Source organism: Alexandromys fortis, unplaced genomic scaffold, assembly GCF_014885135.2.
Source record: "Alexandromys fortis isolate MF-2015 unplaced genomic scaffold, M_Fortis_MF-2015_v1.1 scaffold_84, whole genome shotgun sequence".
NCBI classification, from domain to species: Eukaryota; Metazoa; Chordata; class Mammalia; order Rodentia; family Cricetidae; genus Alexandromys; species Alexandromys fortis.
The window spans coordinates 5,267,233-5,293,499 of NW_026068017.1; the positions used below are offsets into that span (position 1 = coordinate 5,267,233).

A 26,267-nucleotide genomic window follows, 5' to 3' on the forward strand; every position below is an offset into this window, starting at 1 on the left:
AGCTTGTGAGCCTCAATCCACCTTGACTCCCTCACGGTCTTATTGGATTAGTGATTGGTCCTAGTTCCCTAAGAGTGTCCTTGTGCTTTCTTATCATGCAGACTATGATCACAGTATCTTCTCTGATTGGCGCCTTCCTCACATCTCCAGCCCTTAGAAGTCTACCAATTCTTGGCGGTTTACCTACCATAAAGTTCTCTTTAGAGGCAGACAGATCTCTGTGAATTTGAGGCCAGACTGGTCTATATATCTAGTTCCAAAGCAACCAGGGTTACCTAGAGAGATCATGTGTAAAAAACAAGCAAACAAACAAAAACAAAAACACCACCACCACCAAAAAAATTCTCCTTAGAAAATCTTGCAGGCAGTGCAATCCAGCGTGACCCTTTCCGTCTCATAATTCTAAACCGGTGCATCTTCTGGCTTGTGATGAAACCATTAACCACATGAAGAATCCTGTGGAGACTGTGGCTCTGCCCTTCCCACCTCAGATGAACATACATGATAGCGGGTTAGTTTCGGTGGGAAAGGTTCAAGGGCTCAGGTGAAACTCTGCCTTTGTTTCTTTCTTGAGACACCATGCTGTATCTGCTATTTAGGTTAAGTGTAGATGAGATGTTTTATTCTAACCTATGATCATCTTAAAGAGGAAACCACACTTGCTAGGGTACCTCACATGACGTTGCATCCATGGGTTCCCCAGAATACTTACTGTGCTTAGCCGAATTGAAATGGGTAGATAGTTGTTGGAGCTTCAGGTTTAACAACCGTGAAGTCAGTCAATCACCTATGGACTACATACGTATCAGGTGCCAAGAAGGCCAGAAGAGGACCTCAGAGCCCCTGGAACTGGTGTTATGATGATAGCAAGCCATCCTGCGGACCAAGACTAAAACTCCACGAGCAGCAGGTGTCCTCGACTGCTGGGACAGCTCTCCAGGCCCTCATATTCACTTCTGCAATTTGTTTCTTTGCTTCTTTTCTGTGTGGGCCAGAAGCAGGAGGTGGTTTTTCAGCTATTTACAGGTGCTGAATATCTCAGGCACTCATGAGAGATAGGTGTCCGAGGCTTGGGATATACTTAGTCTCTTCTCAGGTCTTGACTCAACAGTTGAAGTATTGCAGGCACTCTAAAACAATGGCTGGGTTCTTTCGTTTGCTCGGATTTTGGTTTTGTTTGATTTTGAGACAAGTTCTCTCTATATAACTATCCTGGAACTTACTCTGTAGACCAGGCTAGCCTCAAACTCATAGAGATCCACCTGTCTCTGCCTCCCAAGTGCTGAGATTAAAGGTGTGCACCCCCACACCTGGCCTAATGGCTGGGTTCTAATGACAACATTTCTTATGAGGAGGGGTCCTGGGTCTTGGCAGAGCATGTAGCCACTTCCACCATGGGTCTCAGACATCATCACCATGGGTCCCTGACATCATCAGCCCAGAATCCCCTCCTCTTGAGCTCACTGTGGCGTAGTTCAGGTATTTGTTCCAAACTTCCCGCCATCTAAATGATGCTTTAACTTGGGTTATAAGGGAGGATAATCAAATTATACAAGTCCTTTGAGAGTAAGAGCATGGGTGTCTGTGTATGACTTTCTTTTTCTTTTCTTTTGAGACAGTTTCTCTGTAGTTTTGGGGCCTGTCCTGGAACTCACTCTGTAGACCAGGTTGACCTTGAACTCACAGAGATCAGCCTGCCTCTGCTTCTCGAGTGCTGGCATTAAAGGTGTGCGCAGTCACCACCCAGCTGTGTATCACCTGTATCACCTTTTAATACAGCCTGACTATTCTTATCAAGTTAGTTCATTTTCTTCTTGGAAGGTCACAGGCAGATGAGGAGCCACCCCAGGAATAGCCGGATCCCGAAGCCTGAGACTTCCTGCCTCTTCAGAGCTCTTGACCTGTGTGATGATTAGTATCAATTGTCTACTTGACCTCTGGGAACATCTGTGAGGGAGTTTGTGGATTTGATGAGCTGAGGTGGGAAGGCGTATACTAAATATGGGCAGCACCGTTCGATGGGCTGGGGTCTTGGGCTGCATACAAAGGACAAAGCAAGCTGAACACCAGCCTTGTCTCTCTTCTAACTGCAGACGCAATGTAACAAGCTGCCTCAGGCTCTCGCCACTGTGACTTTTCTGCCAAGACAGACAGAGTCCTCAGTCTGTGAGCTGAATAAACCTCTCCTTCCTTCAGTTGCTTTTGTGAAGCATTTTGTCAGCAAAAGCCCCGATTCCCTAAAATTCATGGATCTGCAGTTGCGAGCACACTAGCAAACAGTGGGTCTTGTTCTGTTCTGACGTGAACTTGTAAAAGGAAATTTGCTAATTTCCTCCTGATGAAAGCATGAATGGTTGTGGGCACTCACACTATTTCCCATACCGGCTGGCGGACGGGAGACAGAAACTCTCTTCCAAAAGAGACTTCCTCAGGAGGCTCCCGAGCCCAGCCTGCCCTACAGATGAGCACGTAGGACTCACAGAACCGCGACCTTTTCACATAGACGAAGCCATCAATGCTTCCTCCTCAGCACTTCGCTAAAGAAGTATGGAGATGGGGACGTCCCAGGGTCACAAGTCCCTGTCCATCCACCAGTTCTCTGTGTGCCATCATCAGCTGCAGGGCGTTGATGGGACTTCTATGTATGGGACCCTGAGCCACACACTGGAGAAATCAATGCGGCGTGTCTCAGTAAAGGCCCTAGAAAGTGGTGATGTGTTTCAGCAGGCTGTTGAGGGCCGACAGGGAAGAACTCAGGGACAGAACTTACGTCTAATCCAGGCTAAGTGGACACAGGGTGTCACAGTGATGGCAGCCGGATCTAGAAGTCTGTGGGAGGTTTACATAAAGGGCTGCCACCCCTTTTCCAAAGCTTCTATTTAAAAATCACAGAAACCTCCTCTTTTCCTCAGTGCACGCCGGGGGCGAAATGCCTGACGCTTTTTCCAGGTCCCACCCAGAGAGTGAAAGGCTCAGGGGTGGTACTGTAAAAACAGGTCAATTGCAGATAGGATGGAGTCCAGGGGTTAAGCGGAGACACTGACAGGACAGGCAGCCTGCATTCATGTAATAGCGCACGGTCAGGCAGGTCGCTAAGCTCTCTGGGTCTGGGTCACAGTGCAAGCATGAAGAAACGGCTGACCCCGTCTAACACGCAGCCCTTATCTATCATCCTGGTGCGTCCCTGCTCAGTCTCCCAGGCCCGGCTCATCCTGAGTCAACAGGAAGTTAGTTTAGAGACAGGGGAACTCCCCCGGAACATACCTGGAATGAGAATCTATTAAAAGTCTGACTCTTTAGTCACATCTTTCATTTCGGGAGGAGGAAAACGAGGAGCTAAATCGGGAACGGAAAAGTTGCATCTGACTGAAGGTATGTGCAGACGCGTGTTTGCAAATGAGGTCAAGCTTCCAAAATACCCCAGCTCCGACAGATGAGGCAAGCCCCAGGCAGTGGGGCCTGCTGTTTATCACGTGTGATGGCACATTTCTCTCTGATACCCATGGGATCTTTACCAGGAGTTATATTCGAGGGACTTACTCATTGGAAAATGTGGCCACACTGCCTAGTTTGAAATGTGAGCGTGGACTTCCAGGGAATTTACCCAAAATAAGCTGAACTCCTCACTTAAAACTGTCAAAGAACATAACCAGGGAATCCATGTGCCAGACTAGCACCGGTGCCTACTCAGGGGAGGGTGAGTCCAGGCAGAGGCTAGCTGTGTTCTGGAAAGCACTGGGGAGGTGGGATTCATCAGATGCTCACAGACCTCATTACCACTAAAGACTCGCCATTCCCACTGCCTTTCATCCTTGGATCTGGTCTTTTCATGCAGCTCAATGATATGGTTTAAATACTTTTCTTAGAATTCGTCATTTTCTGTGTATGATGTTTTTCCTGCATATGTATTTGTAACACCTGTGTGCTCGGTGCCGGCGGAAGCCAGAAGAGAGTGTCAGATCCCCTGAAACTTGAGTTATAAATAGTTTTGAGCTTCCATGTCGGTGCTGGGCTAGAACCCAAGTCTTAAAAAAAAAAAAAAAACAAGCAGACGTAAGCTCTGAGCCATCTCTACAGCCCAGCAACTGTTTTTCTTTTGAGACTGGGCTTCGGGCACCCCAGGCTGGTCTTGAAATCACTATCTAGCCAAGGATGATCTTGAACTCCTGATCTTCCTGCTTCCATCTTCTGAGTACTGGGATTACAGACATGTGCTGCCATACCCAGGCAGTCCTAGGGAAAATCAAACCTAGTTATGGGTAGTTAAGTTAGTGTTTTAGCAACTGAGCGCCAAACCCCATCCCACTGCCCCCCTACACCCCGACCCTCTCACCTTCCCACCCCCACTCTGCCACCAAGCAACTGTTTTCTGATCATAAAATGTCAAAGAGCTAGCATGTGTTTAAGACTTTCATATTGCAGGCACCGTGTTGAGCAGTTTGCAGGCCTTGTCCCCTGCCATTCTTCAACAGTCCTGTGAGACAAGTGTGAGGCTTCGTCTGTGCAGGCTGCTGAATATAGAGACTGTGGCTTCCTTTCTCAGTCCTGATGGGTGGGGTTGAAGACCAAGATGAGAACTTGACTGCATTCTGGTGCGGATCCTCTTTAGACTGACAACTCTTCCGGTGTCTTCCTGTGACAGAAAGAAAGATTTTCGGAGTCTTTTTTATACTAAGGTCCCTCCTGAAGGCCCCATTCTGATGAGCCAACCACCTACTGGCTGCCCTATCTCCTAATGTTATCAAATCGGGGTTCGGTTTGAACATGTAAATTGGGGTGACAGGACACATTTTAATCATCCAAGGGTAGGTTGGGTTATCTCTTATGAAACTGTCAATTTTTGTGATCTTAGAATATTTGCATACACATGATGAGTTTATCTTGGAGATGAGATCCAAGCGAATGCCTGAAATTCATTTATGCTTCATGGATATTTTATTCACATAGCCCAAAGGTAATTTTTTTGTTTTATTTTTTGTGACAGGGTTTCTCTGTGTATCTTTGGAGATTGTCCAGGAATTCACTCTGTAGATGAAGCTGACCTCGAACTCATAGAGATCCATCTGCCTCTGCCTTCTGAGTGCTGGGATTAAAGGCATGCACCACCAACACCCAGCTTCCCAAAGGTAATTATATTCAATATTTTTCATGTGCTTGCATTTCGACAGCAACCTAACATACATGAGGTTGTGTGTGGAACTTTCCCCCGTGGCATCATGTTCTTACATCCCAAAGTTTCAGATTTTGGAGCATTCAGGATTTCAGATTTTTAATTTAGAGATGTTCAACCTATATTATTATCCAGCAGAATCAAAAATTTTAGTTCATGATACAATTGAGATGTGCGGGAATTGCAGATCTCTTAAATAACTTATCTCCTCTTCTTCTTCAGCCCCTGTCTTTGTTAGCATTAACTACCAATTTGACACAGCCTAGACCTGAGAACCAGTGTTAATTAATTGTGTGATTGTCTTTATCAGGTTGGTCTATGGACATGCCTGTGAGGGACTCTCTGGATTGTCAATTGATGTAGGAATTCCTGTTTCATTGTGGGTTGTGTCATTCCCTGGGCATGTGATCCTGGGCTGTGATCCTACCCAAAATGCTTCATTTATCTCATCATAAGAATAGTAAAAGATGGGACTGGAGAGATGACTCAGTGGTTAAGAGCATTGACTGCTCTTTCAGAGGACCTGGGTTCAATTCCCAGCACCCACATGGCGGCTCACAACTGTCTGTAGCTCCAGTTCCAGGGGATCTGACATTCTTTTACAGATGTACATGTACATATATATATACACCAATGCACACAAAATAGAAATTAACTAAAATTTAAAAAACAATAGTAAAAGAGCTGGATGGTCCCAGCAGACGCAGAGGCAGGCAGATCTCTGAGTTCAAGGCCAGCCTGGTCTACAATGCTAGTTCCAGGACAGCCTAGGCTACCCAGAGAAATCCTGTCTTGAAAAACAAACAAAACAAAACAAAACAAAAAGGTAAAAGAAAAAAACTGCACAGATGCCATCTCTAACTTTTCAGATGGGCTAAAACCTAAATGTTTTGCAATATACTCTTAGCATGGCAACAGGGAACAGGCTCACTCTGCATAGTAGGACATTCTATTTTATTCTTTTAGAATCTACTGCAAGGGCTGGAGAGACAGCTCATTTGAAGTGCTTACCATGAAAACCTGGGGACCTGAGTTCGATCCCCCAGCATCTTTGTAAAAGGTTGGGTGTGGCAATGTACACTTTTATGTACACACTTGTAATCCCAACTCAGGGAAAGTAGAGATAAGTCAGCCCCTGTGGCTGACTGGCAAGCTGCCTAGCCTAATGGGCGAGCCCCAGGTGCCAGGAGAGACCCGGGCTCAAAACAACAACAACAAAACAATAACAACAACAAAAGCCAAGGTGGGTAGCTCCTGAGGAGTGACACCCAAGACTGAACTTTGACTGTGTGTGTCTGCCAATGCTTTTAATCAGGTGCTTGGAAAGCAAAGGGAAGAGCTCTATGATTTTGAGGTCAGCCTGGTCTTCATACTCTTTTTTTTTTAATTTTTTTTTTTTTTGGCCTTCATATTCTTAAGCCAGCCAAGGCTACATAGCAAAACAAAAAGGTTAACACCTGGCCTCCTCACGCGTGTGTCTTTGTGCCAGGCAGAAGGACTAGACACAGTCGTTTTCTTGTTTCTGCTCTTCCTTGAGCACTTTCTCAGACTTTCCTTGCACTGCAAAGCTCTGCCCATCTCTATTGTTGGCAGCAGCACAAACCACACACATTCATGGCAAGAGACTTGGTCTCCACAGCTTCCAGGCCTGAGCGCAGGGGAAGAGAAACAGTGCCCTGCAGGCTGCAAAGCACTGGTTAGGAGAAAGGATGTTAGGCCAGGTATCTCACGGTGACAGGGCAACTGTGATGACCTGCGGCCATTGTAGGCGCAGAAGTCAGGACGGGACCTGACTTAGTTAGGGTTTCTATTGCTGTGAAAAGACACCATGACCACAACAAACTCTTGTGGAAGAAAACATTTAATAGGGGCTGGCTTACGGTTCAGGTTTAGCTCATTATCACCTGGGTGGGAAGCATGGTGGTGCACTGGCAGGCAAGGTGCTGGAGAAAGCGCTGAAAGTTCTGTACGGATCTACAGGCAGCAAGAAGAGTCTGCCACACTGAGTATGGTTTGAGCTTCTGAGACCTCCAAGCCCACCCCCAGTGCCATACCTCCTCCAACAACAACAACACCCTTCCTCCAGAAAGCCACACCTCCTAATTAGGCCCCTCCCTGCAAGCCTGTGGGGGCCATTTTCTTTCAAACCATCACAAACCCAAAATAAGAATGAGTGTGGCAAAATTCCAAGAGAATTTCTGTTTCAGAGCCTCGGCACATGAAAAGAAGCAAGTAGAGAAAAGTATGAATAGAATTTATGAAAGGTGTCTGGTGCATGTGTTTGCAAAGGGAAAGTTACACGTTTTTAGAAGCCATGTATAGGAAAAGGCTTCTGGACCCTTCTCCCCCTCTGTTATTATTCAGGCATCTGTACTGGCCTGCCCTTGAGGTCCTCAGCTGCAGCCACCAAGCTCAACTCCTGTGCACATTCTCTCTGTTCCCCTTTAAAAGGTGGGCCTTGGGCCATCTCCATCTCTCTCTCTCTCTCTCTCTCTCTCTCTCTCTCTCTCTCTCTCTCTCTCTTCCCCTCTCCTTCTCTGCCTGTCTTCCTGTCTCTCCCTCTTTCCCTCCATTCCTCCCTCCTCCCTCTCCTTCTCTCTCTCTTCCCCTCTTCCCCCTCTTTCTCCTTCTCTCTCTTCTCTTCTGCTGCTCCTGTCCCTAGAGACCAGTCTCCCCTCTCCACATCCCTCTGTTTACATTCCTTTTCCCCCAATAAAAACCCCTCCAAGTGAGTTCTGTCGCATGGCATCCTTTTCTCGCAGGCTGCTTTTCTTAAATGACAACACGCTCCATACCTTAGCTGGCTTGATCTTATCGGGCAACCACAGCTGCCGTGGGTCAGTCTGCAGGCCTGTCATGTCCAGAGGGGGGCATAGCTCCAGTCCTTTGCGATCTCTCTTTGATGGTTCCTGAGCCTTATGGGGCATGTGTGATATGGAGCCCTCTTAATGGCGTAGCACCCCACTGACGCTTATCCTCTGCACTTTGATTGGTTATAAGCTTCTGCACTAACCGCTGTTCACGGCAGAGAGAAACTTCGTTGATGAGGTCTAAGAGTTAAACTCATCTGTGGGACTAAAGAATGAACTTAGAAGACAATTTGATTTACCATGCCCATTTAGCAGATCAACAGCAGCAGGTGCACCACTGAGCCATGTGAGCTCACCACCCAGGTTCTTGGCCAGACATGTGTTTCAGCCTGTGGACTGGGCCTACATAGAATCCGAAAGCCATTGGTTACCCCATAATCCATGCCATTGATGCATGCATGAGCATATATTGGCCACATCAGTCATTATTGTAGTACACAGTTGGGTGAGACTATTAAGAGTATTTCCCCCTAGCAATCTACATAAAACCTTCTGGTACTATGAAAGCTAAGACAGATCAATCTTAAAAATCTAAAGCAAATGAAAAAAAAAAGAGAGAGAACTTAACTTTTTATGCAAGTTTATATCCAACCACACGAGAAAAAATTTCAAGGGACTTTTTTTTTAATTTAAAAATTACATTTATTGGGTTATGGAGAGATGGCACAGCCATCTTCAAAAGCTCAGACTGTTCTTCTAGGACTTGAGTTCAATCCTTAACACACATACCTGACAGCTCACAATCACCTATAACTCAAACTCCAGAGGATCTGACACCTCTGGCCTCTGCAGGCACCTGTACTCATGGGCACATACCCAGACACAGACACATACATTTATTTTAAAATTGTATTATTTATTGTGCCAAGTATAGTAGCACATGCCTTTAATCTTAGCACTTGGGAGGCAGAGGCACATAGATCTTTATGAGTTTGATACTAGCCTGGTATACATAGTAGATTCCAGGACAGTCACGGCTATAGTAAGACCCTGTCTCAAACAAACTAAAAATCCCATTATTTATTGTGCACCCATACCTTTGTGAGTACAGCAGCAGACGGACGCACACATGTGGAAGTCAGAACAGCTTGGAAAAATCGGTTCTCTCCTTTCAATGTGTGAGGCCCAGGGATCTAACTCAGACTTGGTGGTGTTCAGTTGGAGCCTCCAGCTCACTATTTCATGTCTGAGAAACCCCATTCCTTTCTCTCCAAACCCCAACCACTCAGAGAATCTCCAAATAAAGGGAAGGCACTAAAAAGCCCAGTTCCACACTCTTGGTGGCTAAGGCAGTTTCCTCCCCTGAAGTTGCCAGCCGCCCAAGTCCCTGCCTAAAGCATCCAGCTTTTGGCCATACTTGGGCACAAATCCAGTTTGTGGCAGACACATCATCTCTTCTCACCTACAGCCTATATAATCTCCCTGCTTTTGTTCAGATGGGTGGCGTCTCCAGCCCCCATCTCTGGGACTGGAGAACACACTTGGGAGTTGCATTGTTCAAATAAAACTGTTATCTACTTAAATTTGGCTTGATCTGGCTTACTACATGGGTGGACAAAGCTATCTTGGGGTACAGAAAACCTATTAGTTGGCAAGTGCCTTTATCTCCTGAGCCATCTCGCTAGCTCCAAGTGAATTCCTTTTCTTTGTTTGAATCTTTTTTGAGACCGTTTCTCCTTTGTAGTCCAGCCTTGTCTTGAATTCATGATCCTTTTGCCTCAGTCACCCACGTGCTGGCATGCCAGGCAGCACACCAGGCCTTTGTGTCTATCCTCTTAATGACATCATACTGTTGAACTGTTATAAGCAGTTACCATTGTTCTCTGTTTCAAGTGACATTAGCCTAGAAACGTGCGTTATGGTCTTAGTAGAATAGATCCTAATGGTAACAAACAAACTAATCTGAGAAAAGGAAGGAAACAAAAAGAAGAAAAAGAAAAGCACAAATGAAGGAAGGCAAAAGAAATCATGACCCACTTTGAGTGGTGCCAGTATCATTTTGAAGAGAGATGCTTTGAGCAGCGGGAAGCTCTGTGTCAATGCTCCCCAAGAACGAGCCAGGGATGTGGGCTGTCAATTAGTGTCCCTTGAAAAGTGAACATGGTTCTACAGTCAGCAAAGGAAATGCTTGGTTAAATTGAATTAAGCAGCTTTGATTTAGGGGTTCTCTGAGTCTGTTATTAAATGTGCATTGTGATGTGCCAGGGTGAAAGGGCATGTGCGTGTGTGTGTCTGTCTGTGTATATGTGTGTGTGTGTGTCTGTCTGTGTGCGTGTGCGTGTGTGTGTGTGTGTGTGTGTGTGTAGGTCAATCCAACAGTAGGAAAGCTTCACAATGCTGCCCTGCCACATAACTGTCAGAGAACCAAACTAAGACTCCCATGTCCTAAACCCAGCTCCAGGCTGAGTCCCCATCCCACCGCTGCCTCTCTGTGGTTCCTGGTGTGTCCCAGACCTATGAAGAAGTTCACATAAGCCCTGGAGCTATTGTACAGCATGTTGGGGACACAAAGGACAGAAAGACTCAGCGATCATAGACTCAGCCTATTCTTTTCTTTTGTCTAAAATTGGGAGTTGGAGAAGTGTCCTGTAACCTTGCAGCAACGCCTGTAAGGCATGTCTCTTTATGTGAAGGACAGAGCTCTTCTCCAGCTTTGGAGACTCTGACTGAGCAGGGCTAAGGAAGAACTTGGGAATGTTCTAAACAAACATCCCAGGGAATGCTAGCCTGGAGGAAGTGTGAGTACCCCTGGCCTTAACAGAATACAGCCTGGCTTAGCGCCTTGCTCCACAGACTACAGCTAAGGCTCAACAGAACAGACATGACTGTTTTCATAGCTACTTTGAAAATGTCTTTAAAACACAGAAACAAAAGCAAAAGGCATTTATTTGAAGAAATAGGCAGGCCTGTAACGAAAAACAAAAATGACCTCTGCACACTCTGTCTTTGTCCCAGCAAACTGCCTCATTCCACTCTGCCAGACCCAGGAGAGATCACGCTGATACAGGGTCTCCAGCCTTTGACCTGTGCAGTCAGTTAAGTCCGGCCACTCTGGAAAACGTCCCAGCTGCCACGGCTATGCTATAAGCCCAACTCTTGGTGACAGGGCTGGCCTAAGTTGCTTTCTGAGTCTTGATGGAGACCAAATGGTGTTGGGCTTTCCCCACCCACTCCCTTTCCCCTAAGCCCATTGGACTGTCTCGGGCTCAGCCGTCTCCAGCTCTCCCTCCCCAGGGAGAACCTGCACCCCAGCTCAGTGTGTGAGATGGATGAGACAAGGATGGGCACTCACGCAGCATTCCCTTGTCATTTGGCAGGTCCTAGTGGAGAAGCAGATGGAAAAGGCCGAGCACACTCAATTCCCCAAATTCCTTTTCAGAAGGCTCTACCCTCCTCAGCCCCCATTGAATCCGTGAGTCTCTTCAGATTCCTTACATTCCAGCTCCAACTTTCTTTACCTTGGGGCCCAGGAAAAGAGGGCAAGCATCTATGAGCGCTGTAGGTCACGGTCTGTTGTGGTCCTGGGTATGTGTGTGCATCCCTGTAAAGTGCTGGCTCCTAGCAGGAGAGCTGGGGATAGAAGTGTCTTTGTTTAGGGTCATCTTACTGGAGGCAGGCACCCTGCAAGAAGTCTCAGTGCTGTCTGTGGCCTTGGAGTCTCAGCCCCTTACAGTTCTGGCTGCACATTGGCCACTCTGAACTTGGGGCCTGGAGACAGTATTGGCTGCATGAGGCTGTACTGAGAATGAAGAGAAGCGTTTCTGCCAATGACACGCTTGACACAAAGCTAAGTGGAGACTTAGGGAATGGCAGGGCTTGTGGCCTCCTGGCACTCCCAGGACTCAGCTTCCAATGGCTCCCTAGAGTTGTATGGATATGTGACAGATTAAAAAGAAAGCCAACTTTCTTGAGATTTGACCTAAAAATGTTTAACTTGATCTTTATTGCTAAATTTCTCTACAGGAAAACTGCTTCAAGTTACACAGTTTACACTGTACATACAACATAGACAAATACCTGCATTGTACATACAACATAGGAAATACTTGCTCCCCTAACCCTGGGCCACCTACACCCTAGGTAAGCTCTTACTGCTGATGTATCCTGCCCCCAGGGCAGCATCTTAAAAAAATTATGTATGTATATATGCCACAGGGGACCCATGAAGTCAGAGGACAACTTGCGGTTGGTTGACTCTTGTACCACACAGCTCCTAGGGCTGGGACTTGGATTGTCAGGCTTTGTGGCGGCCACCTTCACCCGCTGATCTATCTCTCTGACCCTGGCCGCTCGCACTTGTATGATTTCTTATTCATGCTTTTCGCTTGTTCTTCGAAGCTCATTTCATTTATTATTGATCAATTCACAATTAACGTGAATCAATTAATTAGAAATTAGTCAGAAATTGGTAATGGATTAATTTCTAATTAATTAGTAATGTTTATACACAAAATAACAATCCTTTACTGGTCTACTATAAGGTATTTTTTTCTACCTGTGTGTGCCTTTTAATAGACTGGATTTCATGTACTCTAAGGTTTTATATGTTTAGGTAGTTGAAGCCTTTTTTCTTTTATGGTTTCTGTTTCTAATATTATATCAAAATGACTCTTGCCTCAAGATTACATAAATATGCATTTCCGTTTTATTCTAGTAGGCTGCCTCCTTTTCTGAGACAAGGTAGCTCATACTTGTCTCGAATTCTCAATCTTCCTGTCCTAGCCTCCCAGGTTCTAGAATTTTATGCACATGCCTCTTCCATGCCTTGGTAGTTTTTCTTTCCAATAAGATTTTTTTTGAAGAAAGCTTTAATTAAATACTGGCCAGGATAATGGGCTATGGTCAGGACCATTCCTGGGTTCCCAGGAAATAGCCTCTGTCTTAGTTTTTATTGCTATGAAGACACACCATGACCACAGCAACTCATAAATAAAAACATTTATTTGGAACTAGCTTAGAGTTTTAGAGGTTCAGACCACGTCTTAGTTAGGGTTTCTACTGCTGGGACAAAACCCCATGACTAAAAAGCAAGTTGGGGAGGAAAGGGCTTATTTGGCTTACACTTCAGCATTGCTGTTCATAACTGAAGGAAGTCAGGGCAGGAACTCAAACAGGACAGGATCCTGGAGGCAGGAGCTGACACATAGGCCATGGAGGGGTGCTCCTTACTAGCTTGCTTCACGTGGCTTGCTCAGCCCACCTTCTATAGAACCCAGGACCAGCAGCCCAGGGACGACACCACCCACCATGGGCTGAGCCTTCTCCCTTGGATCATTAAATGAGAAAATGCCTGACAGCTGTATCTCACTGAGGCCTTGCTGCAATGGAGGCGCCTTGCTCTGTTGACTCTAGCTTGCATCAAGTTGACACACAAAACCAGACAGCATAGTTCATTATCATCATGGTGGGGAGCATGGCAGCGTGCAGGGAGACATAGTGCTGGAGATATAACTGAGAATCCTAAGTCTTGCAGACAATAGGAAGTTGGCTGAGACACTGGGCAGTATCCTGAGCATAGGAAACTTCAAAGCTTGCCCCCACCAGTGACACCATTTCCTCCAAGGAGGCCATACCTACTCCAACACCTATGAGATTATGCCACTCCCTATGAGATTATGGGGGCCAATTACATTCAAACTACCACAGCCCCTATATCATTTTTAAATCTTGTTTTATGTGTATGAATGATTTGTCTGCATGTGTGTCTGTATATCACATGCATGCCTGGTACTTAAGAGTCAGACAGGGCTCAGATCCTTTGGAACTGGAGTTACAGATGGTTGTGAGCCACCTTGCTGGTGCTAGGAATTGAACCCAGATCTATTGCAAGAGCCAGTGCTCTTAATAGCCAGTGTTCTTAACCTCTGAGCCATTTCTCCAGGCCCTAGTTCCTAGGCTATTAATAGTACTATTAGTTTGTGTAGAGCTATATTCTTTGATGTGGTTGACACTAACCACAAATAACTGTTTAATTTTAACTTCCAGTCCATCAAAACAGAAAATGTGGTCTCCTAGTGCATGAGCTCCATTTAAGATGTTCAATAATTACCTAGAGTTAGGCCGCTAACCATACCCCACACCATGCTATAAAGGACTTCCCACCATTGTGCCACAAGACCCTGCTGACCTGGTTATTTTGTGAACAAAGAGGAAAGAAAGAATCTAACATCTTTCCCAAAATGTTCAGGTGCTTCCAATTCTGTCCTTTGATGACTCTAGCGCTCCGCTCCTGAGATGAGCGCACATACACTTTCACAATCCTGGGAGTGCGTGCCTGATCCAATCCCATGCTTTTCTGTACTACCTGCTTATCTGTCCTCATTCCTACCATGGCTGCAATTTCAACCATAAATTTTAGACATTTACATGTCCAAAGGTCAAATCAAGCAATTTTTTCTTTATGCATTCTTCTTTGTGTGTGTGTGTGTGTGTGTGTGTGTGTGTGTATGGTGCACATATGTTTGTGTGTGATGTGTGTGTGGTGTGTGTGTATATGGTGCACATGTTTGTGTGTGTGGTGTGTGTGTGTGTGTGCATATGTATGTGCTAGTGTGTGGAGACGAGAGATGAACATTGGTTGTTTTCATCAATCAATATCTACTTATTTATTTTCAAAGAAATACTTTTAAATGTTTTCATTAGGCTGGAGATAAGGTATCTCCCTGAATCTGGAGCTCACTGGTTGGCTGGCTAGCCATTTGGCTCCACAGATTCTCCTGCTTCTGCACTTTCCTGCTACTCCCTCCACCCCCAGGACTGGGGCTGCTGAGTTGAGCCACCAGGTCTGGCTTTCTTATGAGGGTGCTGGAATCAGGTCCACAAGCACTGTATCAGCTGAGCTACCTCCCCAGACCTCATTAGCCTTAAATTTTTTTTTGGCAGGTAGAGTCACTGTTCTGGTAGCTGGTGTGTATGAGAATTTTAGGATAGAAGAGTGATGCTTGCAGGTGTCACGGCTGTGGCACTAAAGCAGGTCCTGGTGCAGCACCTGAATGACTATGAGACCTAGCAGAGCTGAAAGTAACTACACCTAACAAATCTGATTAGTTAGAGCCAGTGTGGAGGTAGAGCAGAACCCGACTGGGGAGCATGCTGAGCAAAATCAGTCAGGCAAGCAGAGCGACCTGGAAGCATTCCCATGAGCAGGTCCATGAAACTCAGTTGCCCGTGGGAAATGCTTGCACCAGGGTGGGCATAGGCCAATCTGCCATAGGCACCACTTTATCTTTTTATTTTAATTTATTTTTTAATTTTATTTTACTTTTCATCCACGGTTCTCCCCTCTTCCTCCTCCTCCTGCCCACTTCTGCCTCCCCCCCAACCCCACCCCATCCACTTCTCTCAATGGGTAAGGGCTCCCATGTGAAGTCAACAAAGTCTGACACGTTAAGTTGTGGCAGGACCAACCTCCATCCCCCACATTAAGGCTGAGCACGGCCTGCCACCATAGGCAATGGGCTCCAATAAGCTAGCTCATGCACCAGGGATAGATCCTGGTCCTACTGCCAGGGGTCTCACAGATAGTGCAAGTTTCACCACTGTCTCCCACATATTGAGGACCTAGTCCGATCCCATGCAGTTTGCACAGCTGTCAGTCTAGGGTTCGCGAGTTCCTGTGAGCTTGGATCAGCTGTCTCTGTAGATTTCTCCCTTGAGGCGTACCACACCTGTCTGTGCTCAAGGCACCACCGGACAGTTCGAGAACTGGGCAAGGGGCTGGAGATTGAAACACACAGAGATGCACAGAGAGATACAGGTCATCCTTGATGCCAGAATGCCCCAAGAATGCCTCCTTTATTGTGTTCAGGGGCAGCTTATATAGGGATAGCCACGCCCCAGCCAAACTCACCAGAAACCACTCTCCTGCCATCAGGAACTCCTGAGGTCTCCTGCTCAGAGCAGCTGTAGGCACTCAGATCAGGGGAAAACAAGTTGTTTCAGGATCTGGGGGTTCACAGCTCCCAACGCTCCCTCATGATCTTTACCTCCCTTGCTCATGTATTACCTCCTCCATCTCTTCAGTTGGATTTCTGGAGCTTGGCGTGGTGGATGGTTGTGGATCTCTGCATCTTGTTCTGTTAGTTGCTGCATGAAGGCTCTATGATGTTAGTTGTGGTACCCACCAATCTGACTAGAGGGGAAGTTCAGTCAGGCACCCAGCCCACTCTTGATAGGACTCTTATTTGGGGTCACTGTTGTGGATTTTGGGGAATTTCTCTAGCACCAGGTTTCTTTCTAACCCCATAGGGGCTCTATCAAGATCTCTCTTTTCATTGCTCTCCCACGTCATCCCTCTCCTCTCTTAACTGTCCCATTTCTCCATGGTCTCACTCCTATCTCCTCCTTTCTACCACCCTCTCACCCCCAGATTGAGGGGACACAGAATCATCCACATGGTGATGTTTTTAAGGTCATGCTGAATGCTGTAGTTAGGGGATTGGATGGTGAGGAGATGGTTCAGAGTGCTGGCTGCTTTTCTAGAGGTTCTGGCTTCAGTTCCCAGCACCCACACGGTGGCTCACAATCATCTGCAACTCCAACTCCGGTTCCAGGGGATTTGATACCCTCTTCTGGACTCCATGAGCACCAGACACACATGTGGTGTACATACATACAAACACATGCATGTAGGCAAAACAGCCACACACTTAAAAATAAAATAAGTCTTCAGAAAAGAAAGAAAAGGGAAGTGTGATGGTCCTGGTAGCTAGACAGTCGCAGCCCACAGACAGTATGAGGCCACAGGGTTTACGTTTTAGACACTACTTTCTAGAACGCTAAACACTACTTTCTAGAACGCTCGGGGTCCTTGGGCCCCAGTGCAGCTATTGGCTTCATTATAACCTATTCTTATGAATATCTTTAATTTTTATTTTTTGAGATGAAGTCTTATTATATTGCCCAGGTTACACTCAAACTCTTACCTTAAGCAGCCCCCTGCCTCAGCTTTCCCAGCACCTGGACTACAAGCACACAGTACCACACTCCGCTTCTTGTCATTCATCCCGCATCTTTCCCACGAAGGAAGTGAAAGGCACTTCGTACTGCTCTCCCTGTCTCATGAGAAGAAAGTACACCAACTGGCCATGCTGAAAGCGAGATGTACCACCGTGTGCATCATTTCTTCTGTCTTCCTGCCCTGAATAAGGATAGCAATGCTGGCTTCTGTGAATGGCGGTTAAAGGGACCCAGTGCCTAGTCTGTCACGCTGTCCTGAACCTCTCTCTATCCAGGCCTTGTCCTTCTGCCATTCCTGTGTGTTCCTCCAAGAAAGGACTCTGCCTTGAGGGGTCTGGTTAGCATTGCCATGTTCACGAGGGGGTCACACTAACAGTTAATGCCTTTGTGTAGGAACAAGGTCTCCACTGTGCCTCTTGGGGTGAAAACAAAGTCCCCAGACACAGAGTTGACTTCCAGAAAAGGTTCCCGTGCTAAGTCAGCCAACAGACTCCAGAGCTAATCGGAACCAGATGTGAGTTCTTTCACTTAAATATATTACAGGTCCCAGATTTATTTTCTGAAAGCACCTATAATAACAATTAAAGTCATAAAATGTGTTTTCCCTGCATATTTTCTCCTAGTCAACCAAGCAATATAGTCTGATATGTTGGAGCAAATCTGTGCCAAAACCAACATATTTGCTTTGTTAGAAATCTGCAGAATGTGTCTGTCTGTGGAGGTGTGCTCTGGTCAGATCAGGGACAGCTGCCAGCGCACAAACGTTTCCTAAAATAGCCCGCACATACAAGAATGATAAGCAGACTCTGTAGATTTGGAGCTGAGGAGTAGAGAGAGAGAAAACCCGGGGGGGGGGGGAGCAAAAGAGAACGAGGGGAATTAGACATAATTTGTGTAATGTGGCAGATACTTCCTGAATTTTAAAAATGGAGCTTCCAGAGGGTTCTGCAGTGGCTAGCTATGTCTTCCTACCGTACTACTTCTAGCACCCCAACCTAGGCGGGTGGCTACCCCTGGGAAGACCTTCTAGCCAGCTCAGCTCTTCTCTCTGTAGCGTTGTTGTCGTTGTTGTTATTATTATTATTATCATTCTGGGAAGAGTTGTCAGGACTGGTCCTCTGCCCCCTAATAGCCCCCTCAGCAGGGGCCACACTTGCCCATCTCTTCCCCACCTCAGTCTCCCACAAGGAGGTCTGACTTGTGAATGCAAGGAGGCGGGATCTCCCTTCCCTCTGATCGCCAGCGGGGTTGGAGGGTTTGTGCCTTTACCTGATGGTATCTATTTCCATTCCAAGAAATCCATGTGCCAATGCCAGTCTCTTTTTTGTGGCTTTTCAAGAAGGTTTCTCTGGCTGTCTTGAAATTAGCACTGTAGACCCGGTTGGCCTCCAACTCACAGAGATTCTTCCACCTCTTCCTCCCCAGTGATGGAGTTAAAGGCCTGCGCCACCACTGCCCTGCTAAAGATATATCCATGGGGGAAATCTTCCCTTCCGTTCTTCTTGTCACTAGTTTCCTTTTTGGGGAAATGCCCCCCAACCCCCACTAGGACTGATAACACTGCACTTTCGCACCTCCAGCCCCACCTCCAAACACACACCCCCAGGAACCTCAGTGGTGTGTGTGTCTGAGCTTTAACAAAGGAGGAGGGAGATGAGTTCACTGAAGGTCTGTGCTCAGTGGAGGACTTACACATCAGGAGCTTGCCCTTTAAATTTTATCTTAGGACCAGTGAGATGGCTTAGTGAGCAAAGGTGCTTGCTACCAAGTCTGCCAATCTGAGTTTGATCCCTAGGGGCCACATGGTGGAAGAGAGAGCTGACTCCTTCAAGTTGACTTCAGACCTTCACACACAAGTGTGTGTGTGGCACAAGTGTCCCCCCATTCATACCCAAACACCAAACACACACACACACACACACACACACACACACACTTTTTTAAAAATCAGTTTCAATATTAACACATTTACACAAGCCCCCTCCAAAGTATAAGAAGTTACATGGTAATAAAACAGGAAACTCTGAGGCTATAAATTTAAAAATGAGTAAATTAAAATTCCAATAAAGAGCCAGCTGTTTGCAATCTTCAAGTGCCTCCCTACAAAAGATCCATTCGTCCCAGAGGAGAAAGGGTCATTGTGGGGACTGCTGTCCTCCAGGGATGACACTACAGCGGGACAACAATGGCTGACAGTAATTTAATGAATACTTCAAAGTAGCCTTATAGAGAGGCTTTTGGATGCTCTCAGTGCACAGAAATGCAATGCACCCACCGATTCCTCGGAAGCAGTTACTCTACGGAAACATTGAAACCCGGCACTGGACCCCAGAAAAACATGGAAGTACTGTAGATCCACTGGAAGTAAAAAAAAGATTTCAGAGAAAGGGGTAGTGTGTATTGGGCATGCCTGTGAGTGTGCAGAATGTTCACAGTGTATGCGCATGCCAAGGCTAAGTGTCTTCCTCTACCAGCATCCACCCTATTGCCTTAAGAAAGGGTCACTCCCTGAACCTGAAGCTCCCCTGGTTTCGGGCAGGGGCGCAGAGCCGTGGAGCACACATAGAGGTTGGAGGACGGCTTTGGGCAGTTGGGTCTCTTTATCTGATTCTCCAGCCCAAGAGAAGAGATCTTAAATGTTCTCATCACGCCCACACAAGGAAAGCCTGGTAACAGGTGAGGGTATGTCCATTAGCACGATTATGGCAAACACTTGACAGTATATACAGAGATAAAACATCTAGTCGATACATACATGTGTATGGCAAACAGCTGTAGGTGTGGGATGGTATACGGCATTTAGAAAGGCTTCCGTCTGAGAAAGAGTGACCTCAGGCGATACTGAGGGTGGAAAGCAGGCAAGAGGACAAGGGCCACGAGAGGAGGCAGAAAGCTGATTGCATTTCTCTTTTGTGGTGACTAAGTGCATAAAGACGTAATTGACAGTGAAAGTGTCAATACCATAAGCAAAGAGCCATGGTTTCATCATCAGGATGGCCATGGTTCCATCAGGATGGCCATGGTTCCATCAGGTTGGCCATGGCTTCATCAGGATGGCCATGGTTCCATCAAGATGGCCATGGTTCCATAGGATGGCCATGGCTTCATCAGGATGACTATGGCTTCATCAGGATGGCTGGTATAGCCTTATAGAGGCTCAGTGAAAAACACAGCATTTGATACTTGAGTGGCTGCTTTTGTCTAGCTGTGTGATGTTTTTATTTGCTCACAACAATAAAGTGATTCTACTATTTTTATTTTTTATTTTATTTGTATAAGTGTTTTGCTCGCACATAAGTCTGTGTGCCATGTACTTGCCTGGTGCCCAGGCAGGTCGGAGGAGGGCATGGGTTACCCTGGGAATGGAGTTACTGATGGTTGTGAGCTACTATGTGGGCTCTGGAAATTGAACCTTGATCTTCTGTAAGAGCAACAAGTGCCCTAAACTGCTGAGCTGTCTAGCCCCATGGTTCATTTGTTTGTTTGTTCATTCGTTCGTTCACTCCTTCCTTCTTCCCCGCTTTCTCCTCCTCCTCCTTTTTGTTTTTTGTTTGTTTAAGACAGCAAAACTTCCCATTGCTTGGTCAGTGTGGGAGAGCTGGCTTGCTGACCAACTCAGCTACCATCCAGGCCCAGATTTAGGGCTTCAAGCTGGCCCACACCAACACCTACCTGTTTGGGGGAAGTATAGTCTAAAGGGAAGAAAAATTCCAGATAGACCAGTCCCTTAGCCCAGGGGATCCAGGATTTATTATTTGTGGGTGGCAAGAAGGCAGGGCTGGGGTGAGGGCGCGGGAGCCCTGTTGCCCAGGTCCAAGCACTGTACAGATTGTCTTGATAAATTGTGTTACTAGATTTCCTGATATTCATTCATCCTTGTGATTCTGGAACGAAGCCTGCTTAGTCATGGCTTTTATATACTGCTGGATTCCATTTGCTAGTGTTCAACACAGGAATTTTCCATCCATATTCATAACTGAAATCAATCTCTAGCTGTCTTTATTTGCACTAACATTGAAGGGTTTCGATGTCAGGGTTATGCTGGTTTTGTAAATTGAATTGGGAAGAGTTCCATCATTTTCTGTGTTCTGTAACAGCTATTTTGTTCCTTTTTAATATGTGAGGCATGTACAGAAACAGTCTCATAAAAAATTCAAATTATACAGAAAAAGCAAAAATTCTCTTGGCTGTTCCCTTCATGTACTAATCTCCTGCCTAGAAATGATCACAGTTATCCATCTGCTGGGTTGCTTCTGGAACTCTCATTTTCTTATATACATGTGCACATATATCATTCAGTACTTTGAAAAACCTAATACGTTACAACTTTTTACAATTTGTACAATTTTTATTTAGATTTCAATTTATGTCCTGGAGAATTCGCCATGCTAGTCCATATGGAACTATCTCATTTAAAAAAAAAAGATACGAAGATGCATAATATCTCACATAATAAAAAGCTATGAATCCATAGATATGTATGTATATCTACTTAAATTCATTTTTGTATGCATGTATGCACATGTGCCATGCTATGTGAGAATTGGTTCTCTCCTTTCACCATGTGGGTCCCAGGGATCAAACTCAGGCCCTCAGGATTGATAGCACTCACCTTCATCCCCTGAGTCATCTCACAGGCTCTCACTGTGGCCTCGGCTGGTCTTGAATTCACAATCCTCCTGTCTTATTCTTCTAGATCTACAGGCATGTGCCTTCATGCCCAGCCTTCGAATAAATATTTTTATTCATAATTATTTCTCTCTTAAAGGGTATCTGAGTTTGTTTTGCCTTCTTTAATGAGTTGTACTGAGTATTTTCTCACAAAACTTACTGATGCTTGGGTGTGTTCTATTTGGTCCTTTGTTAGTGAGGTTATTTATTGGTTCTGCTTTGGTTTCCTTTGGCTGGCACTCCAACTTCTTCAAAAGAAGATATTTTCTGAGTCATATGTGGTGGCGCATGCATGTAATTCCAAACCCTGGGGGACCCTGTCTCAAAAAAGTCAACAAACCAGCGCAGTCTTTTCTTCTGTGCTGTTCCTGGAGTACATTCATTGTGTCTGGCACATTGTGGGCCTTCAGTTGGGGTAAAAATGGATGCAAGAGAGACTCTCTTTGTGATTGGCTTTTTGGTCAAACATGTTGCCGTTTCTTCTAATTAGGTGGTAGAAGCAGAAGTGTTGATTTCAAAGGGTGTAGGCATTTAACTTGTCAACAGATACGGAACTGATCTCCAATCCCATCAAGTGGCACGTGAGAGAATCTTTTTTTTAAAAATTTATTAAAGATTTCTGTCTCTTCCCCACCTCCGCCTCCCCTTTCCCTCCCCTCCCCCAATCAAGTCCCCTTCCCTCGTCAGCCCAAAAAGCGATCAGGGTTCTCTGCCCTGTGGGAAGTCCAAGGACCACCCTCCTCCATCCAGGTCTCATAAGGTGAGCATCCAAACTGCCTAGGCTCCCACAAAGCCAATACATGCAGTAGGCTCAAAAACCCATTGCCATCGTTCTTGAGGTCTCAGTAGCCCTCATTGTCCGCTATGTTCAGTGAGACCTGTTTTAACCCAGGCTTTTTCAGACCCAGGCCAGCTGGCCTTGGTGAGTTCCCGAAAGAACATCCCCATTGTCTCAGTGTGTGGGTGCACCCCTCGAGGTCCTGAGTTCCTTGCTCGTGCTCTCTCTCCTTCTGCTCCTGATTTGGACCTTGAGATTTCAGTCCGGTGCTCCAATGTGGGTCTCTGTCTCTGTCTCCTTTCATCGCCTGATGAAGGTTAATATTCAGGAGGATGCCTATATGTTTTTCTTTGGGTTCTCCTTCTTAATTAGCTTCTCTAAGAACCCGAATTATAGGCTCAATGTCCTTTATTTATGGCTAGAAACCAAATATGAGTGAGTACATCCCATGTTCCTCTTTTTGGGTCTGGCTTACCTCACTCAGGATAGTGTTTTCTATTTCCATCCATTTGCCTGCAAACTTCAAGAAGTCCTTGTTTTTTACTGCTGAGTAGTACTCTAATATGTATATATTCCATACTTTCTTCATCCATTCTTCAATTGAAGGGCTTCTAGGTTGTTTCCAGGTTCTGGCTATTACATACAATGCTGCTATGAACATAGTAGAGCATATATTTTTGTTGTATGATAAGGCCTCTCTTGGGTATATTCCCAAGAGTGATATTGCTGGGTCCAGGGGTAGGTTGATCCCGAATTTTCTGAGAAACCGCCACACTGCTTTCCAGAGTGGTTGCACAAGTTTGCATTCCCACCAGCAATGGATGAGTGTACCCCTTTCTCCACAACCTTGAGAGAATCTTATTGCTCTTGACTTCATATACTGCTAACAATTTTTGCCCAACTGGCAAATGGAAAAAAAACTGTGCCATTGCTGTTTGACCTTGCACTTCATTGCCGCTGTTGCTGTGCTTGGCCAGCGTTTTCGGTTGTCTCGGTCAATTGTAACGGAATCTGGAGAGCCGGTGATTTGCGAAGGAATGACATGTTTTTCTCATAGCCGCAAAGGAAGAGGAGAAGATCAAGGCACTAGCAGTTTCTGTTTCCAAGATGGCACTGTGCTCGCACATCCCAGAAGGATTGCATGGTCCAAGCACATTCCCCAGAGGCCCATCTCCCAACCCTTCACTGAGGATTATACTTCCTGATGATCAGTTTGCTGGACACCTTCATTCCACCGCAAACATGCTTTGTTGATTGCCTTTGGGGAATCCCTTTCTGGTACCTCTTTTGCTTGTTTACATGTTTGCTCTGCACCCCCAACTTGTCACTTGTGCTAATCTTATTGATTGGAGGACATTTTTAATTACGTGGGTAAAGAGCCATTGTCGTAGGCTAGAGAGATGGATCGGGGTCAAGAGTGCTGGCTGCTCTTCCAGAGGACCTGGGTTCAGTTCCCAGCACCCACATGGCAGCTCACAACTGTCAGTAATTCCAGTTCCAAGGAATCTCATGACCTCGTTTGGCACCAGACACACATGTGGTGCACAGATATACATGCGGACAAAATACCCGGACACATAAAATAAAGTGCTCAAAACTCTTATTTGTCAACTATCTAGCCAATAGTTTCATTTGGTTTATATTTATGTTTTTTTTTCCCAGTCTGTATTATGTAGTTCATAATTTAATGCATTTATTCTTTTAACCTTTTTAATTACATTTTAATTGATTTCATGTGCTTGTATGTGTGTGTGTACAAGCATGCGCCACAGCACATGTGTGGAGCTAAAAGGGCAGCTTCAGGGAGCTGATTTTTCCTTTCACCATGTGGGGTTCCAGAGAACTCAGGTCATCCAGTTTGCTGGAAGGCACCCTGCAATTCTCCTCCTTCTTTAAAGAAGCAAGTATCCTGTGAGTGTGTATGTGCACACCTGCCATGGCCGGGCACTTGTGTGGAGGTCACAGAACAACTCGCAGAAGTCTGGTTTGTTCAAGGATTGAACTCAGGTGTCAGGCCTGGCAAGTGACATCCCACCAGCTCTCATTTTTCTGTTTATGGGTTTTCCAATGTAAAACATGTCTATTGACTCTCATCTGTGAATAATGAGAAATCGGTCATACTCAGCCATACTGGATATGTTTTCAAACTGCGATTATGTTTTCTTTCTGCTCTTGTTGTTAGAATTGTTTTTTTTTTTTTTTTAATTGGGGCAGGATGCAGTCTCGAGTGGCCTTAAACTCATTCTGTAGACCAGGTTGACCCCAGTTTCCCTAATGTTGGGGATGTAAGCCTGCACCCTCACACTTAGCTTCATATTGATAGTCTTTAGATACTCGTTACATGTTTATTTGAAATGATAAGAGTAAGCTGTTTTGTTTAAATTATACTGGAGTATGACTTTTAAAAATAAGTCACATAAAGGATTTATCCCAAATGTATCAAAGCTCTTAGCCTACTCGGTGTTATGTTTCAACCCAGGTGATTCCTACTGTTCACAAGAGGAATCACCACGGATACCAGCGATCCTTAGTGCGGGCTGGGACCCTTCCTCAAGGCAGGAGTTCAGAACACACACACACAGAGGGTGCCCATAGGTCTCTGGGCATCTGGAGGTCTCCATTTTGTTTGTTTGTTTGGACAGGGGCTAGAACACTGGCTGGGCTTTACACCTGAAGCCTGTTATGTTCTATAACGCTCACTTAGGAACGCAGGACTTGAATCTCCTCTCTCACTAATGCCGTCTCTCAGTTCAGCTTATCCCGGTTGGAATTAGTGCTTGGGACTCAGTAAGGATTGTTGTTCCCACCCCTCCCATCCTTCTTCTCTGACACCACTTCTCCTCCCCCTTCCCCTCCCCCCTCATCTTCCTCTTTCAGCTTCCCTCATTTCTTTGTCTCCTCCTTTATGTTGTTATTATCCTACACAACTGTAGTCCTTTGAGAAAAACCCCACAATCAAAGTTAGTAATTCTTTTTGTTTTGTTTCGGTTTAGTCTTTGATGTTTTGTTTGAGACAGGGTCTCTCTCTCTCTCTCTTTCTCTCTCTCTCTCTGTGGCCCAGAATGGCCTGGAACTTCCTAAGTAGACCAGGCTGGCCTTGAACTCACAGAAATTTGCCTGTCTCTGATTTCTAAGCCCAAAGGTTAAAGGCATGTGCCACCATGCGTGGTGAGGTCAGTAATTCTTAACTAAGGGGTGCATATGAGACTCACTTGAGCTGCTTCCAAATGAATAAATAAGTAAGAACACTGCTGGGCACTATTCTAGATTTGAGGAATAGAAATTACAAAGAGAGAGGCCAGAAATTCCAAAATATTAAAAATCCTTCGCTAGTAATTCTGCTATGTGCGTTCAGAGTCTGGAATGCCGCCCTGGGCCTTGAGTTTTAACATGAGACTTCAGGTTTAAAAAACATTTAACTGTCCCGAGTCACTGCAGTCAGCCAATGTGACTAATTCCAAGGGACAGATGACCCAGTTTTATCAGCAAATAAATGTCACGAGAGACACGGAGCAGGGGACATGGACAAAGACTCCAGTGCAGTATAAAAACCGCGTTTGGATTCTGAGTGGAAAAGACGAAACCACACATTTTGAAGATAACGAGAGAAAACTGAACACAGATGATTGGCTAGGAAGGGATTATTTGTGTTGGATGTGCTATGGGCATGATTGTGTTCAGTGTAGTTTTTATCTGCCAGAGATAAATATTGGCATATTTATGGCTGAAGTAATATCTGATATTGCCTTCAAATGTTCCAGTAAAAGAAGGACAAGCCATGGGAAGGACTAATGAAGCCAGGCAACACTGAGGACTGTTG

At 45.6% G+C, this 26,267-nt stretch overlaps 1 long non-coding RNA gene across 2 annotated transcripts; it reads left to right on the forward strand.

Annotated features, from left to right (window-relative positions):
* Positions 1-3,264: 3,264 nt before the first annotated feature.
* LOC126514008 (uncharacterized) lies at positions 3,265-26,267 on the forward strand. Of its 2 annotated transcripts, none has more exons than XR_007595481.1 (4): positions 3,265-3,372; positions 4,985-5,126; positions 11,358-11,452; positions 26,209-26,267. It is a non-coding gene; the product is annotated as an uncharacterized lncRNA (long non-coding RNA). The 2 variants fall into 2 exon arrangements; XR_007595482.1 differs by lacking the exon at positions 26,209-26,267 and adding an exon at positions 12,004-12,105.